General features: G+C 34.5%; 1 protein-coding gene across 1 annotated transcript in view; it reads right to left on the bottom strand.

Moving 5' to 3' along the window:
• GBE1 (1,4-alpha-glucan branching enzyme 1) overlaps nucleotides 1-15,276 on the bottom strand; it is a 298,444-nt gene that overhangs the window by 123,242 nt on the left and 159,926 nt on the right. The gene's annotated exons all lie outside the window — the stretch shown is intronic.

Raw genomic sequence — 15,276 nt, 5'->3', positions numbered from 1 at the left:
ATATCAAATGGACATTTCAAATTTAAGTTGTCCAACAATGAGCTTTTAATTTCCCCCCCCCCAATACTTCTCCCAGTTTCCTGCAGCTCTATAAGTGGCTATGCTATACCTCATGCTCAAAAGGTATAGAGGTGCCATTTTCAGAGGCCCATTTACCTACTGGACACAAACTTAGAAATAATTGTTCTTACCCTCATATACAACTAATCACTCATCAAGTTTTATCAGCTCTCCCTTCAAAATGTATTCCATTTTAATCTAATCAGTTTTTAAAGCTCCTGATGGTACCACTCTTACCCAAAACACTACAATTTCTCACTGGACTGCTGCAGTGCAGATGACCCTTAACGCTGCCCACCAATTCCACACCTACCCACATCCCTCTTCCTCCTAGCTTATTATAATATAGTGGACTTATCTTCAGTATTGTTACACCATTCTCCTGATCCACACCCTTTAACAGCTTCTCATCAAACACAGAATAAATTGAGTAAAATAGAAGAAAATCCAAACTCCGTACAGAAACCTACAAGGCTTTACATGATCTAACAACTGCCAAACTCTCTGGACTTTCCTAAAATTATCCCTCACTTACCATTCTGCATCTTCTTGCCTTCTCTTGAAAACACTAAGCCCGATCCCCCACAGAGACTTCACAACTGCTTTCTCCTCACTGTTCGCTCAACCCCAAGATTTTATATTGCACCTTACTTCATTCAAATCTGTTTAAATATTACCTCTTCAGAAATGGTTATCTGGATCACATTGAAAAACAGCTGCAGTCAGCATAACACTGAACACTTTTAGGTGACTTTATTTTTTTTCATGGTACTTGCTACTATCTGGAACTTTATTTTGTATTATCTGCCTTTCCCATAAACAAGGCTCAGAGAACTGGGGTCTTACCTGGTTTTTTAGTGCTTCATTTCCAGGATTCAGGAATATTGGGTACATAATAAGTGCTCAATGAAATTTTGTTTAGTTAATTAATTAATTAAATTAATTAGCTAATTCAGCACCTGTGTGTGCCAGATTTTTTTTTTTTTTTTTTTTTTTGCAGTAGGCGGGCCTCTCACTGTTGTGGCCTCTCCCGTTGCGGAGCACAGGCTCTGGACACGCAGGCTCAGCGGCCATGGCTCACGGGCCCAGACGCTCCGTGGCATGTGGGATCTTCCCGGACTGGGGCACGAACCCGCGTCCCCTGCATCGGCAGGCGGACTCTCAACCACTGCGCCACCAGGGAAGCCCCCAGACTTATTTTTAATACATGATTCTAAGCAGCAGATTACTTTATCATTAACATGTGTCCATAAAGCCCCCTGTCCCTATCATTCATTTTAAAAAGCAGAGACACTCAGAAGTTCACTGTATATACATATGCAGTATAAATATACACATATACATAGTACATGTATATATTTCCTAAAGACATTTTACAGACATTTCTAATATAGAAAAAGTACTTCATTTCTATTTTTAAAGCAAAACTTCCTTTGCTTTAAAACTAATTTACCTGCATAGCATAGAAATCTATATTCTTGCCCCATTTTCTATCAATTTTAGTTGTGTTGAGATTATAAACTATAGTTAACAGCAAGAAACAAAACCATTAAATAATCTATGATTAATCTGTATAAAACTTTGAACTTTAGATGTGTTTGTACACATACGTATATAAACATGTATATAAATGATAAGAAGACTCAAATCTAGTGCATATTGATATAAACTAGTTAATATCTACACAGTAATATAATTTATAAACACGCACAACACAAGAATCAGAATTCTACTTTCTGCAGGATGTTAATAAATCCTCCAGAAAGAGTGTATAAAAGGACCAAGCTTCCCTCTGGCTTGTTCCCAGCTTCTATGAATTGCCTGGGTTTATGCTCAAATGGTCTCAAAGGTTTACATTTCTTAAGACAAATTTTTAGCTGCAGCCAGTTTTTTCTACATGCTGAAATTATCAGTAGAGCAGGGAAATAAGCCATAATAAAGACAAAGAGGAGAGAAAACCAAAGCTGTGCCCTCACCTGATACAGACCCGAATCCTCCCCAGCCTCAGAACCTTGCTCTCCCTTGTATTAAAAAAAAAAGTGGGTGGAGGGAGGAGAAGGGAAGAGGAGGGGAGGGGAGGGGAGGAAGAAAGATCACAAAGAAAAACCGGAATGCTTCACTCCTGCCTTGATGGGAGAAATTCTTAGGTCTTCATCAATTCACAGATGACTATCTAATCTAGACACTGAGGATAGCATCTCCTCAGAGTATTTGGTTCTGAGTGAAGTTCTTACTTTTGCACTGCCTCTATTTTAATATTTTACACCTTGTCTGCTTGTGGCAAGTGGAGTCTATATAGTAAGACTTTTAAAATTAACATAGAGACAATTTTCCCTTAGCTCTTTGCAGAATTGATAAGCATGAATAAAAAAGTAAAATCCATGATTTTTTTATTGTTGGGTATCTCCTTTTAAATATCACAAAATTTAAATTGCCAAATGTACAGCTGAGATCTATGAGACAGACAGACAGAGAAAGAGAAAGAGAGAGAGAGACAGGGAAAGAGAAGAGAGAGAGACAGAGAGAGGACAAAGAGAAGAACTAGGAGAATAACAAAGGCAGCCAGATGAATCTTTGATGGACTGATGGGGGAAGACTGATAATAGTATTTTGTTTAAGTTAGTGTAAATCCTGAAGCAGGTTGTGCTATTACTTACTGCTTGAGAAAATGGTAAAAAAAGCTTCATTTCTCTAAAATGTAAACTACAAGTAAATGGTACTATATGCTGATGGGAGCTTGAGAGTGATCAAGAAGAGATGAAAATGAAAGATTTCAATAAAATAAAGAATTAAAATGGTGACAAGCACTACTCTGTAAGGAACAGCCCATAGCTTGGATGCCAAAGCAAACCCACCCTAGTTCCATCCACTAACTACCACAAGTTAATGTCACTATACCTTTAGTATTTAAGGGTTTAGTGAAAATTTTTAGCTTCTTACAAGGAACAAATTTCAAATAGGATATTCTTTACAAAAATGTAAAACCACCATTAACAGTGTTTATAATATGGAATTTACATACACACACTCAACAAAATATCTCCTAAAGATGAGATCAAAAGAAAAATACGTTATCACTATTTTAAAATACAAAATACAAATATAATTGCAAATCTTATCTACAGATTATGATAAATAAGTGAAGAATGAAGAGAGGAAGCCATGAGCAAGCATTCCAGGGGATTGATTTTAGACTGCTGAAGTTAAGAAGGGACTTTTATAATGTGGTCTGGAAAATAAATAGGAGCTGGCCATACAAAGGCAATACTCCAGCAGAGGGAAAAGCGTGCTTAGAGGCTCCAAAGCAAGAAAAGGACCAGAATGGTTAGGGATTAATGAATGAGAGGAAGAGAAAGTTAGGATGAGACCAGAGGCAGGTCCTTCAAAACCTTGATGTTAGGATTTCTTAAAAAATCTCTTCTAAGTGCATTGAAGGGCCCCAAGGTCAAAGACATTTGAGAAATGAAGTATCATTGTGCAGCACTTACTTGGAGATTCAAAATACACAATAGCTAATTAAAGATTCCAAGAATTTCAACTATAAAGAAATGTGTTGAACTTGATTTAATTCAGGGTTTTCCAAATTTATTTGAGCACTGAACACTCTTCATGTGACACACATGGATATCCTCCTGAACTTTCCTCCCTGGTGGATCATTTTCTATAATAGTTACATGGAACAAACTGCTGTGACAGATCTGGATGCCACTGTTACTTCATGAATTAACTGAAATACCATTTGCTATATCTGGGAATAAAAGGACCTAAAATATTCAATAAGTAAGACTCCGTAGAGATAACGAGTTTCATTTTTTACTCAGTTGAACAAATATTTGACAGTCTACTCTCTGGTAGGCTCTGAAATACTGTGCTAAACAATAGGTTTACAAGATGTATAAGACCTATATTCTAAATTTGGGAGCCTTAGAAAACATAAATGTATTCATTCATTTCTTTATCCATTCAACAAATTTGTGTTTAAGTAAGTCGAGCACTGTTCTAGTCTTGAGGGATAAAGGCAGAAACAAGACAACACTGCCTTTGCTTTGCTGAAGCTTGTATTTTTGCCTGGTGTAGAGAAGAAAAGTAAACTAAATCATAATGCAATCCAAAAACCAGTATAGTAAAATACATATTAACATGTAAGAGAGCAGACAGTGGAGGTAGATAATCAAATAACAGCGTTTAACGCAGGGCAGAGGTAGGAAAGAGAATCTGGATTTGAGAAATAATTTGGTAGTAATATAAAGAGGAACTGTAATGGTTAGATGGATGTATGTTCAGAGTTTGTATAATACATAAATCTGAGATCAACAAAGAAGTTGTGGAACAAACCATGGAAGTTATAAGAAATAATAACTAATTCTTATTATGTGCCAGGAACTGTTCTAAGAACTTCACGTATTTTTTTTTTTTTTTTTTCGGTACGCGGGCCTCTCACTGTTGTGGCCTCTCCTGTTGCGGAGCACAGGCTCTAGATGCACAGGCTCAGCGGCCATGGCTCATGGGTCCAGCCACTCCGCGGCATGTGGGATATTCCCGGACCGGGGCACGAACCCGTGTCCCCTGCATCGGCAGGCGGACTCTCAACCACTCCGCCACCAGGGAAGCCCGGTAAGCTCCGTTTTAATCATCGTTTTAGAGATGGATGTGAGTACTAGAATATTTTAAATTATGTATGTGGCTTGCATTATATTTCTTTTGGACAGTGTTGTTCTATATGCTTCTCAGCAGGACTATTAGGTTCCTAGTTTACACACTTATTTTGTGCACACCTCACATATAATTTCCCGTTTTTCCTTCTGACCCCACCAGCCAGCAGCCTGGCAGCGCAGCAGTCTCCTGTACCAGGTGGTCAGCAGGGACAGCAGTACTGAGTGCCTCTCTCGCCACTTCTATGACCTGAGAGTGTTCATCCCTTTATTTTATCACTAAACTCCCCGAATTCTCTTCTTTTACAGGAGATCTTAGATACCTCACTTCTGGAAAGTGCTGGGAAAAGATAAAGAGATGGGCAATTTCTAATAGCCTTTCAGATATAACCACACAAGATGGTCGATGAGCCCATGGCAGAAACAAGGAGGAAAAACCGCAAGTCAAGCAAAGCCCGTGCCAGATTATTATAAGGCAACACTTAATAATAACACTTTGTCAGAAGGAAAATATCAGGAGGACATGCTAGTCCAGCCTGGGCTCCAAACAACAAACATAAAGGTGTGAGCTCCTTACTCATAATCATTGTCACAACATCAATGGCCATGTGAAATAGAAAGAAGAGACAGGAGATGGTAAGAACTAAGTGGGCCCTTCCTGCCTGAGCTAATCTAGGTACTGTTATAGCAAACAGCTTAGCCATTATACTGAAACATTTGTCCCCTAACTCCATTATTGGGAAAGACTCAACAATTTGATTTAGAACCTACGTCCTGAGACTAAAATTCTGTTTCCCTCTCACAACAAAGTACCATAAGATATTATCCTAAGAAATATATCAGATGGCCCTGGATTTAAAAGGCAAAAGAATCAGGGTAGTTAATACAATAACTGTTCAATAAAATGCCTTCTGCACCTGAAAATTTTAAAAATAATAACAAGTAGAGGGATGCTTTGCTTATTCTGCATTGGAGGGGAACAAAGTACTCCACATAAATACAATCTTCACAGTAATCCTCATTAAAATATAGTTGACAGATAACTTTAACTTAATCGTTAAAATAGCATTTAAAAATTTAACATTTTTAATGAAAATACTTTGAAATAACATTTTACTTTTTCCTAGTGCCTAAAAAGACATTTTTGAACATGACTTAAAGTTTTTTTAATGACTCACATTCATTATGATCAATTATTATACTATAGTGCAGTCTAATGATGCCCAGAGTGACAGAGTGTGGAACTGTTTGCTGCTGCACCTGAGGGGCCTCACATCGCTGTGCTTTCAGTTCTGGTTTCTGGCCTTGATGGGCTTTCGCCCTCTACCATTTCTCTTGGCTGTGATTTCTCAGTACTGTTAGATGTTGATCACGCTAGGTCATTTCCACAAACGTTCCTAATTTGGGGCTTCTACCAAGAAAACAGTTGAATGTGCTTTTAAAAAAGAGTGTGAGACCACAACAAATAAAGATCCACAGCAATTATGGCACATATTTGGCTCACGAAAAGTATTGTTATTGCTTGTCTTCAAGCCTCTAAGTATCTTTCAGAGGAATATGTCGGCTGGTTAATCTACCCACAAGAAGACTGTGACAGTGATATGGCAATGTTGGTAACAATGGCGATTATCATGACTACAAGCCAGGCACCAGGATAAGTGTGTCACTAAATCTTCACAATCACAGGAGGGAGATACAATTAGAATCTTATTTTACAGATGGGGAAACTAAATTTAGAAAGATTAACTAATCTGGTTGTGGTTACACGCTAAGCGGTGGAACTAGTATTTGAGCCCAGGCTGCTACCTAAAGCCCAGGCCTCTACCCATTCTCTATTATGCCCCCAAAAGTCAGTAACTACATTTATAGAAATTACTTAGATGCAAGGCATTACAATAAATAAAGGTTACTGAATTTTAACTCTGTAGATTTCTTCACTAAACGTGAATTTTGATTTATTGAGTCTGATCTTAAAAGGCATTTATTTTGTTGATTCATCTGCTACTTAAAATAAAGGAGATGTTAACATAATTCTGCTGAAAGACAGTGTCATACTACCAGTTTAGGTTTATAAAATTCCCATTTATAATCCAAAGAAAGTTGAATTACAATGTTGTGTTTAAACTATAAAAGTATCATTGTCCTATTATCATATCTGACTCAGTACCTAATTTACTACGTAATTTTGGAAGTTTCATAGAATCTGATACTCTCTTAACCCAAGGTACATCTCAGGGTCCAGAGATAGCCCTAGAGGCCCAGAGATTATGTCAATCCCAAATGTGTGTTCCTTTGGTCTGAACAATAATTTCAAAAATTTAAATTAATTGCAGACATTTAAAAATGGGGATATTTCATATAAAATGTGGACTTTTGACTTCTCTCAAAGAACTGGAAGATGTGGCTTCACATGGTAACAACCAGCAGGAACTTGTGAGTGGGAGCCCCTTCTAACAAGACCTGTTTGCTCTGGGTTTCCAAGACCACCACCTGGCCTGCTTCCCTCAGTTACCTGCCTGGTTTGTGAGTTAAGCCCTGCTTTCATCTTTAGTAAAAATCTGAAAGTACAACTCCAAACTCTTCATAATATTCTATATTTAGCTTGTCATGCATTTTCAATGATGTTATTTTATATAGTTTTAATAACTGCCCTGTGGTACATTATGAGCTCTTCATCCATGAAACCAAGATTTAAGTGTTAAACCGCTTGGTAAGATCAGAGAGGTAAAGGTCATGTAATTCTAAAACCACTTATTTTATATTCTGTCAGATCTTTTATATCTTAACTATATGGAGTATTTATTATTATCATCATCATTTTGGCTGGAAGTATCTTTGATAGCTTTCTTCACTGAATTCAGTTCTAAAGAACAGGTAACCACACCAAGTCAACACTTTGCAGTGTCACTTTCATGGCAAACAAATTTGATGGTGAAAAGTTTATGAGACAGAGAGAAAGAGAAACACAGACTGCTTTACTTAAAATATTTTCTATAAGAAACAATAAATACTAACTTTACTTCCACATTTAATATATAAACAACAAATATATGACTAAAATTTAAAAAATAAGTATCTTTTTCAAATGTAACATGGTGATAAGTGCAATGGAAAAAAAATAGGTAGGGCCAGGAGATAGGAAATGGCAGAAGACTGAAGGAGACATTTTATTTCAGGTTGTCAGAGAAGAAAGTTCAATAAGGTAGGTAGGCACCTAATGCCTCCAAATTGAATGATCCTTAATAAAGATTATCACTATAGTCATCATGACCATCATCCCTCACAAAGATCAGATGAACCCACTGAACAGCTAGTTGGCCTCATTTGCCATCCTTTACACAGTGCTGAGAATAGAGCTTTAGTCTTAGAAAAGTTGGCTATTATGCTGTTTTGTTTCCTAAAGCACTGGGAGAAAATGTTAACTATAACTGCCCCTGAGTTTTAGTGATGCTTTCAGCAGACAGAGAATTTTGAAAGGCTACACAGGCAAAGGTCTAATCTTGGGGAGATATTTTAAGCTGAAAAAAGACAATGAAATAAATCCTGAGGCTGATGGCTTGTCTTACTAACAGTGAAAGAAAAAGAAGCAGAATGAAGACCAAATAGAGATATCTCACCACCACAAAACTGGGATGGGAAATTCAGAAGTTTGAGAAAAATATGCCTGATCACTAGTCCAAATGAATGGGGGGTGGGGGGGAGGAGACCCTCAAAAATAAATAATTTTTATGTTACTTATAAATTATGTGTCCTTCCAAAATTTTAAGATACCTATATTTTCTGAAAATAATTGGCTCACTATAACATAGGTTATTTATCTACAGCATAACACTAAGGAAATCATTCAGCTAGGGAACCATGAAATATCTCTTCATAACCTCAAAACTGCTAGTCCATAACCTAGAGGACAGACATGCTTAAACAAGTTGTTTTGTTACACACAGATAAAAAGAGAAAAATGATTTTTTTTCACATTTTACCTGCTTGTTTAAAAAGGTCATAAGAAAAACCCAGATATTATTATTATAGACTCAACAAAATTCGCAGACTTAAATAAACAACCACTGAATAGGGACCTTTGGACCATTTTCACAAGCATGTACCATTGCCTGAAGTTAAAAATGCTGCTTTTGAAGCCATGCTCGACATTTTCAAATTTAAGGTAAATTACCAAGTAAGAAGAGTCCTACTTTAGAGTGAGTTTGCGTTTGAGAAGGTGAATGTTACAGGTGAGTAAGACCTAAATACTCAAGATATTTTCACGATATCCCTGTGCACTTAAAGTTTAGACTTGTGGGAATAAACGAGGCAGATAATACCAGGAATAAAGTTTACACAAAGACTGTAAATCCTTACTCCAGTGCTGTGCTATGCAGCAATGGAAACCTTTCTGCCAGGCTGAACAATCTTATAAACCCTGTAAGAGAAGTAGTATTTCTACCACTCAAACTCAAATCCAGACAGATTAGATTGATATAGCAACTTCCTTAATCGCCTTTACAAAAGAAAATCAGCCTGTCTGAATTTTGAATCTAACTCTACCTTCTTTGAAATAGATTTAACCATTTGCCTCAATCAAGCTGAAATAAGGTTCTGGTTTAAACAAGGAAAAATTACTAAAATGAAGAGAGAAAATTCTGTAAAAGAAGAAAACAGAAAGACTTTTTATGGGACATCCAGCATTATTAACAATCTTACTGTGAAATTTTAATATTCTTAATGAATAGGCTATGTAAGTTATTCTTAGTTTATTTTTAATTGTCCGACTCCCTTTGGAATAGTTAACTGTTTGCTAAATCTATGTCTGAAATTGTCTTTTAATCTTTCATCATTTGCTTTTTATTAAGCAAATAGGAAAGGTATTTGTCTAAAATGATACTGTATTACTTCAATTAAAAAAAAATTCAATGTTCTGAAATCTATCCAAAGAAATTAAAACATATACTTTCTCTTAGGGTTTTGCGCTAGTTTAAATATACAGAAAATATCGTCTCCCTAAAGATATGACATAGGGTAAATGCTCAATAAGTTTATTCAATAAATTTATGAATGAATTGATCAGAAAAAAAAGTTTCTTCTTCTTTAAAAAAAAAATCTTTAATGTTAACCTTAATTTACCTAAGCACTTATTTGTAAACGTTTTTGACTGTGTGCCTTATCAGCACACTCCTCCATATGTATATTTATTTATTAATTGTATATATACCACTTTAGTAATATATTAATAGATCCACAAAAAGAAACTAAAAATAAAGGTAAAATAACCAAGGTCTGGTTAAACTTAAAATTGCTTTGATAGGTGATTTTAATGCTCATCCTGGCTATAATAGTTCACTAAAATACATAGATATAAATGAAAGAAGAGAATCAATGGCTATCTTTATTAAGTTATAAAACTTTTTTTTTCCAACTCCTTCCACTATCTACCATCTTTCATGAAATATGGATTGTAACTAACTTCCCTGAAGTTAGTTAGGTGATCTTGCCAATTAACCACAAGGTGGTTAATTTATAATTATATTTATAAGCATAACCAATGGGCTTAAGACAAACTATAATTGGAACAATTTTAGAAACTTGGCAAAAAATGCTCCAAGATTCATGTGTATGCAAATAAAAGAATTTTTATGACTGAAATCATTTGTGGCAATAAAATCACAAAGATGGAAACTTTTTCTTGATATTTTCCCCAAATGGTTTCCCCATAGCTAAACTTTCTTTGAAAGCAGTTACTTCAAGTTAACTGTTAAAATGTCACCTATACCCTGAAGGGAGTGATTTTTTTGTATTTGTTTTATCCCAAATTTCTGATAAGCATATGCACAGAAATTTCAAGCATATATATCTAGCAATGTGTCCTAGATGAATCTAAAACTTTTCCAGATAATACCTGTTTTCAACAGAAGTTGAACACGTTTACCCTTTTTATACTATTTTTCTGTGTTATTGTGGCCATTTCTACTATAGCAAAAAAGAGTGATTATTTCACCCGATGGCCTGTTGCTTTTTGTTTTTTGCTTTTAAGAAATCACAAAGCAGCATATGACTTTAAAGCTCTCTTAAAAAATAATATTTTAGAGGTTTCTATTCATGCCCTGGATGCTTAGTTTTTAAATATCCTGCTAATCATAATGGTGTCATATATTCATTAATTAATATATCAATGAACAATAATTCTTAAATTAAGGTTCATCATTAATAATTGATTGTCGTGATGTAATATCATATAAATATATGCCAAAATTTTCTTTAGAATTTTAGTACCTATGTTTATGAGGGCTTATCCTAGGAATGTAAGATTGGCTTCACAGGGCTTCCCTGGTGGTGCAGTGGTTGAGAGTCCGCCTGCCGAGGCAGGGGACACGGGTTCGTGCCCCGTTCCGGGAAGATCCCACATGCCGCGGAGCGGCTGGGCCCGTGAGCCATGGTCGCTGAGCCTGCGCGTCCGGAGCCTGTGCTCCGCAACGGGAGACACCACAACAGTGAGAGGCCCGAATACCGCAAAAAAAAAAAAAAAAAAAAAAAAAGATTGGCTTGACATTCAAAATCAATAAATGCAACTCACTATATTGACAAACTAAAATAGAAACATCACATAAGATATCACAGAATATTTAAGATTCAAATATCCACTCTCAGAAGGGAAGGCCCCATGAATTTCCTTCCACATTCTAACTCGTGGAAAAGACCTAGCAAGATTAAGAAGATCCACATATTATAGTGTATGTACTAAAAGATATTTTATTCCATGTGGTTATGACCTTAAAAAATCAAACTGGATTCATTTTTTGTTTCTGAAAGGAACTCTAATAACTCAAGATAAGAGTATCTTCCTGCCTAACAGTTGTCACACTACAAACTCATGCTGACAGAATATGATTACACTACTTTTGTACCCAAATGTAAGGTTCGGGGGGGCGGGGGAAATGAGCATGAGCTCTACTATGCTATCTCCTTTGAGATTCATATCTTATCTTTGAAGGAAATACTTAACAAAGAAACTGTTCTCATTCGAAGCTTTAGTAAAGGTTACGGTATAATAATTGTTAAGTTCCACAAATTGCGCAGTTGTCTTGTTATTTTATCAAGTGCATTTACATAGTGCCAGACACATATGCAAAATACAATTTAAAACTGAGACCATTAAATTATATCCATTATTTCTCACTCTAGAAACTTTTGAAACTTATGGGTGACAGATTTGTCAAGAAGTTCTCTTTACCAACTAAAGAAAGAACAACCCAACCTCTGTTATGAACTGTCATTAGTAATTTAGCAGAGCTAGAAGGCAGTTCAGCCGAGTAGACAGAAAATTAAAACATGGGCAGCTCCTGATTGGAAATGTATTCATAAAAGGTAATGAAATAGCACAGTCAGGATCTCTGGTATTACTCAGAGTGAGAGATTTAATTCTGATAACTCTGATGATGACACTTGAATCAGAGATTATAAATGGTGACAGGTTGTGACATACAGATAGAATGAAATAAGCATCAGCAACATATCTCTACAGAAGCTGATTCTATATAAGATCAACATTTTCTTAATTTCAAAAATTATTACAAGTTTTCAAAAAAGAGGTTTATTAGGGCCTTAGGCAAACCCTGTACCATTTTTATATCTACTTTTCAATGGAGTATAATATTAATCAACATATCAAAGGCAAGGGGTGAAGTATAAATTGTTGTTTATATCTTAAAACATGAAGTATAAATTGTTGTTTCTGATTTCATCTGGATAAGGAACAAGCCCAAAATTATAGACGAATAGCTATCCTATGTATAGAGTAATAGTAAAGGTTTGGGTTTTCCTGTGTTTATATGCATGAAAAGAATACTCATTAAGTGCAGCCACATAAAAATAATGTTATTTGTAAAGAATAATAATTTTTATTTTGGATTTTCTATGCCTTTTTATATTTTCTAATTAACAAAAATGGCATTATTAGTTTTATAATGATTAGTATATTTTTTGAAAATTGCCTATTTCAGACAAACTCTCTACCATAGAAATACAGCTGAGAAAAATAACAATATTTCCACATAGGTATTTCAATACATCTCTTTTGAATTTGTGAATTGGCATATTTACTGTGTATGGTTAAAACTTGTTAGATGTGGGGATTTTAAAACTTAGCCCTAAAATTCTTTAATACTCCTGTCACTGAAATAAAAGGGTCTATGCCCCTTGAATCTGTAACTGGACAATAGCTTATAGCAGAAATGATGCCATGTCAGTTTCCAGACCCAGACCGTAACATGAAAGAGAAGAAACGTCACACTGACCTATGCCCCAATTGCAGACCTGGAAGTAAAATAAACAACTGCTGTTGTCCGAAGTCACTAAATTTTGAGCTGGTTTGTTAAGCAGCAATAAATAACCAAAACAGCATCGGACTTTCATCATGAATGCCAATTATAAAAATGGTTTTCGCATTACACCAAAACAGTGTTATATTACATATGCTATAACTAGTCAGAATAGAAGGAGGAAAATGTAAAAAAAAAGAAAAATGCAGTACACTTTCATCAGGCTAACATAAATTTTATCAATAAAGTTTTTAATAAATTACAACACAGTATTGAGAAAATAATTCAAAAAATTTTAGAATCTTTAGTATGTTATAAGTTTAAAAACTTAAATATTACAGAATTATTTGCTTAAATTTGGTGATTTAACTTTTTAAATTTGGTTTTGTAGGATTTATCTATATTGTTTAATGATGTTGTAACTAAAAGCATAAACCTATATAGAAAATACTAATTCTATAAAAATTAGAGAATTTAAATATTGTCAAATGGAACCACATATTGAATAATAGAAATACATTTTAAATGGAACTATATTTACGGAGGTCTAAGCCTACATGACATAATGCAGCCCCGAAAAGTCATGATAAAAAAAAAATAACAAGCTAAAATCATACTACATGTTATTTACCAAAAGTAAGCACCTTAGAAAGATTAATAGTTAATTCAATAAAAAAGAAACTAAGTACTGGGTTGGCCAAAAAGTTCGTTCGGGTTTTTCGGTAACATCTTATGGAAAAACCCAAACAAACTTTTTGGCCAACGCAATATTAAATATGCCTTAATTTCAGTAATATAAACAATAGAATTGCTTTAAGACAATTATGTATAATTCCCTTTCCTTAGAAAACTGGATAACTTTAAATGGACTTTGAGAGCTCAGGATACAGAAAAATACCCTATAATAATTATTTTAATAAAATAATCATCTTATAACATAAAAATCCACCTACTTCATGTATTTCTTTTCAAGACACAGTTCCACAGCAGAATAGTTTCAAAACATAAAAATTTAACAATTTAGTGTATTTCTTTCATAAGACACAGTTCTACAGGATAGAGTCAACATTATTCATCCAAATATGAACCAGAAAGTTCAATTAATTGTATTTCTTGTCCACAAGCTACTTTGACAAGATTTACTCAATAATGAAATTGTTAAGAATCATATCATAGAATTAGCACAGGTTCAGTCCCTTTTACTCATTATAAATCTACAGTATAAAAAGCAATATTCAAAAGGTGACACAAATACAAAATACCTTTACAGAGGGAATTGTATTAATCCCAAAACTCTGCCTCCTCTTATAATGAAAACCTGAGAACCAGAATGATTAATCGATTTGTACCAGAGTGAAACTAGGCCTGGAACCCTGCCACCTGCTTCTAACTCTTGTGTCTTTTCTCATATATTATGCTGCTTCATCTGGCACGAGTGATTCCTATACAGCTATGAAATATAAAATAATGCATGATAATAAGAAAAGAGTGAAGCAAAACAACTTCCTCCATATAAAAGTCATCTAAAAAAAAAAGTCATTTAATTTATGCTGAAACATTAGAATTTTTCATTTTATCAAAGTCCTTGCTGAAGCATTTTTCTACACTGTCTGTTTTCCAGATATGTGCATATTTATTTATGGTACAACATCCAACAGAAAATTCATTAAACTCTTTCAGAAATACTATAAAAATTAGTTATATATTACTTGACACTCTGCTACTTTGAATATGCCTGAAATCATATTTTCATTATATTTTCACTTATGATAAAAAATGGATACAAGCTGATAGTATTTTTTATTTTACAACATTTTTGCCATATTTTGGAATTTAGATTTAATCACCTAAAACACCCTTCTAATTAGATGGCAAGTCAGAGATGTATTTAATCTTAAGGAATTGTTTTAGCACTAAGCCTTACTTTATTATCTGTGAGATGGTCATAACAATAGTACTTACCACACGTAAGTAGAATTGTTGTGCAGAATAAATAAAATATGTAGCTAATATATCTAAATCCTTGGCACCACACCTGACATATTACATACTAATAAATGTTAGTTGTTATAGTTTAACTGCAACCAAAAACATGGTAATATTAAGATTTAGCTGCGATCAAAAACATGGTAATATTAAGATAGCAAAACATAAAGTATGATTTTTAAAAAATGGCCTACTTAAAACAATGTGTATTCTTCTATTAAAAGGTGATTTGCTATGTTTAATTCAAACTGATAAAGTACTTTTTAGAT

Source organism: Phocoena phocoena, chromosome 4, assembly GCF_963924675.1.
Source record: "Phocoena phocoena chromosome 4, mPhoPho1.1, whole genome shotgun sequence".
Lineage (NCBI taxonomy): Eukaryota > Metazoa > Chordata > Mammalia > Artiodactyla > Phocoenidae > Phocoena > Phocoena phocoena.
Note: the sequence above shows the minus strand (reverse complement) of the source record. Positions and strands in the feature narration are given on the sequence as shown.